The 4,234-nt window shown below is 37.8% G+C and overlaps 1 long non-coding RNA gene across 1 annotated transcript; it reads right to left on the bottom strand.

The window, feature by feature from the left end:
• Nucleotides 1-237: 237 nt before the first annotated feature.
• Nucleotides 238-3,768, bottom strand: LOC142468460 (uncharacterized). Its single transcript, XR_012788662.1, has 3 exons — nucleotides 3,533-3,768; nucleotides 1,196-1,315; nucleotides 238-555 (listed from the first exon to the last, which is right to left on the bottom strand). It is a non-coding gene; the product is annotated as an uncharacterized LOC142468460 (long non-coding RNA).
• Between the last annotated feature and the right edge of the window lie 466 nt (nucleotides 3,769-4,234).

The following is a 4,234-nucleotide window of genomic DNA, read 5'->3' as shown; positions in this document are numbered from 1 at the left end:
GTTTCAATAATTTTTTTCCATTAAATGTGTATTTTTATGTATCTAACACTTATTCTTGTAGGGAAATATTATTCCCATGTTTATCAAATATACAATGCAATTTGTAACAGTATGAGTTTAGCAAAAAAATAATAATTTATACTATTTTTAGAAATATTACTTATGCTAATAGCAATACTTATTACATTTATATTATTAATGGCAAGAGAAAAAGAATAAAGACAAATACAGAAAAAATTAAATATTTCAGTAATTTATATTTATTGATTTTCTTTTTAAAGCAATGAAATTTAGTTTTCAAAATGTGACAGCAGATAGGAATCACTTGGCCAACATTGTCTGCCCATTTTCCTCTCTGGATTGGAAATTATATACTGTAGCAGTTGGCACTTTCACTTTTTGTCAGGCGGATGTTATTATAAGAATGTCTTCAGCAGGTATTGTTACTGTTACTGGCTCAGTTACAGTAATCACAATTGCAGCATCGAGTTGCGGGTTCCAAGCCCTTCATTTCCAAGCAAGCTGATTCAGTAATGCATCCCTGTTGCACCTTAACTAGAATAAAAAGATGTCATTTACTGACAGGTATAGTATAACAAATTAACATTATAACTGAGATGGGAGTCATTTAATTTGGGGGTTCTCATATTTAAAAAAAATCACATATATACTAAACTGTGTTATGCCGTGAGGTTCCTTCCAGCGCTGGAAGTTACGTAGTTGTCTATTTACTAAAGTGTCCCGGCTGCCAAAGGTCGGGAAAAACTAGTGCAAAAAAACACAGCCTTTCTGTTTTATTATCATTATTTTCATTAAACAAAAGGAATCCCCCAAAAACTATGGGAGCTTTTCCTTGAATAAATCTGGAGCAATACATTTACCGAGAGATCCCTATAGTTCCATTCAGCTACAGGTAAAAACTAACGTTGCACTTATGGGTGGATTGCGGTTTAAAAGTAAATCCTGCACCATATCTGATACGTTTATTTGGTACATCTGAATTCAGTATTTTGGAGATGAGGCTTCCAGAACTGGGCCCAGCAGGTGAGATTTCCTTAATGCTTTGTAAAGTGTTACCTCTGCCTCTTTCTTTCTGCTTGTAATATATCATTTAAAGGTTCTTCGACACTTATGGATTGGTTGTTGATAAACAATGACACTATTTTAGGATCACTTGTTATTTCAAGTAACTTACAGATGGGGTAATCCTTCCTCATAAAAAAGCAATTATCGACACCTGAATCGCAAGTTTCAGCACTGTACATGCACGGGTTGTCTCCATAGCAATTGCTTGTACGACACTGCAATGCATCCGCTGCAAATAAAACAGCACTTAAATCCTGATAGAACACAGTATTGACTGAAAGCCCAAAGGGGAAATGTATCGAGATAACAACATTTACTCCATTATTTGTGGGGTGGGGGGGTGTATTTGTTTAAAAGTAAAGAGGTATTTTTAAATTATTTTTGGGTGGCACAGAAAGACCACCCGAGGGCCACCGCCAGCCTATAGTATCATTCCTATGCACCCCCCCAACATTAAGCTATGTATGTATGTTTGGGGGTATAGGGGCTGTTGGGGGTACAGGGTGTGTGTGTTGTGTATTGCAATGTTTATTGGGGGCAATTGTCCCCAATAAACATGCTATTTTGCCTTAACCCCTTCATTACCTTAGCGGCGATCCGCTAAGTTAATGAAGATGCTCTAATGTATTTTTTGTAATAGTGTGCGGGAGCAGGTGGTCTCCTGAGCTGAACCGCTTTGATTTCTGCCTCAGGGACACCCTGCTTCCCGAATTACAGGCCCCGGTATGGGGCATCGGTGCCAGTGTCGCCGCCATCTTTATAGTGACCATGTCGCGTCTTGGACGGTATTCAAATGGCGGCAAAACTGGCATCAGATTCCCCATACCTGGGACTTTAGCTCGGGAAGCAGAAATAAATGCGGTTCAGCTAAGGGGACCCCCTGCTCCCACACACTATTAATAAAAATGACATTAATGCAGATTTATTACCATAGCGGCTATCCGCTACGGTAATGAATTATTGTTTATTGTTGTGTGTGTTTTGAAAGTAGTGTAGATGTGCAGGGGGTGTCCTGAGCTGAACAGCATTGGAATCAGCCTCGGGGACCCCCTACTTCAGGAGACTTCAGGCCTCGTTATGGGGGGACGGTATCCCCTGCAGAATTTAAATACCCCAGTCGCGTGACTCAGAAGCTTTAAAAGTACAGGGGATACCGACACCCTATAACGGGACCTGTATCTCATGAAGTAGGTGGGTCCCTAGACCTGAAAATAATGCGGTTCAACTCCGGAGAGGGAGGGGTTTGTGTTACAGGAGGGTTTTTTTTCATTCAGCTATCGCACTTGAACTTTAAGCGTGATAGCGGGGGGGGGGGGGAAGAACGCACGATCGGGCAGATTTAGAGCATGGCCGATCCCGAAAGTGCTGAACTCCTTAGTGAATCACGCACCCGGCTTCACTTTTTAGCGGACGTGAAAAATGTTACCACGCAAGCGCAAAATCTCACTGCTTAGTGCATAGCCCCCACAGTCTCTCCAGCTATTTATATAGTTTGCTCGTGTAAAGCAATCAAATGTACTGAAATTGTAACAAAGACATATTTCTGAAAGTCAGCAATAAACTGGAGATATTGGAGGCTGCTTCTCTAAAAAAAAAAAACTAATCTGAGATACTTTATTAATAAAACATACAGTAGTTTCAGTGATTTCAACAATACTTTTTCTTACAGAATGCTAGGTCAGAATTTATATAAACAAGATATGGCACAATGAAGCAAAATATACTTGGCAAACGTCAAGTTTCAAAAACAAGAGACTGAACTTCAAAATTGATTTAGGAGGGTTTAGGATTCAATTGCAATGAAGCCCAATTTTTATTTCATTTTTAAACAAAATATGGTCATTTTGCCACTATGTTAAATATTTTGCTTTCTTAAGAATCCCTTATAATAAGACACTGCAACTTCCTCTGAGTTCTTCTTATAGTACTCTAAGAAAAAGTACTGCAAGTTCTTATTATGTAGTATTTACTGCTTTGTTTTAGGCCAGCTACATGGGATTACACCCTTATAGTGTCATAGCTTGTCTAAATTGATATGGTAATATACATTTTGTGCAAATCAATCTCTCTTAATCAAATCTTCTAATACTACAATTTACAGTAATGTAATGATTCAAATTAAATAAGGAATATGGAAACAATAATGGTCATATGAGGATGGTTTCACTATTCTAAAATTGCAGTGATCAAAGTTAACTTATCAGTCACTAATAAAAAAATAACAATTGTCCCCAATAAACTTTGCAATATACAGCACACCCACCACCTGTGCCCCCAACAACCTCTATACTCCCCTAACATACATCAAATATCTTAATTATTTATCAGTCACTAATAAAAAAATTAATTCACATTGGTTATCATTCTTATGGAAGCTCTACAGTAATAATTGTAAAATATTACTTCAAATAATTGCATTCCTATTATACAAAGCAGCTATACACACCATGTATGAGGAATGCACCCAGCATGAGAAAGATAACAGCTGCTTTCATCTTGAGTCTCTGAGTCTGTGCTCTGTATCACTATTCTTCCAAGTTCTGCCTTATAAAGCCCAGTCCTCTTTACTGCTGTGACCGCTGCCTTCTCAGGGGTACCCCAGGGGCACAAAGAACTGCAGACGGGTTCGGTGAGAATCAAGTAATCTTTATTGCGAGTGCACAAGGAGATGACACATAAGCAAGCGGCTTCAGCGTGATCTGGGAGGGTAATACCAACCCCAGTATTTATAGCCTTGGATACAGAAGATAAGGCGGCACTGTCCCATTACAATCTAAAAACTCTACATATGCTTTATTTGAGCTTGGTTAGCATAAAATACCTCCCTCCCATATATTTGTTTTTACCAAAGTTACGTTTTAATCTCCTTAGGAAGCACATAATATTCTGAAATAGTCTCAGAGCAAACCTTGCCCACTCATACATTCTATCATACAGACATGGTACAATAACAAAGTGCGTCAGGGTACTGATAAATTGTAGGAACAGTACATTACAGGACCTGGACAAAAACAACCAATATAAAAACATTCGTAACCACATTATATGTAACTATATAATATAAAAATAATAGTGATTCATGAATAATAATGACATAATTATTTAATAACATTTAATCTAAACATCATAAAAGATCATCAATTTTTTA

This window comes from Ascaphus truei, chromosome 17 (genome assembly GCF_040206685.1).
Source record: "Ascaphus truei isolate aAscTru1 chromosome 17, aAscTru1.hap1, whole genome shotgun sequence".
In the NCBI taxonomy this organism is placed as follows: domain Eukaryota; kingdom Metazoa; phylum Chordata; class Amphibia; order Anura; family Ascaphidae; genus Ascaphus; species Ascaphus truei.
This window is presented reverse-complemented; position numbering and strand designations above follow the sequence as displayed.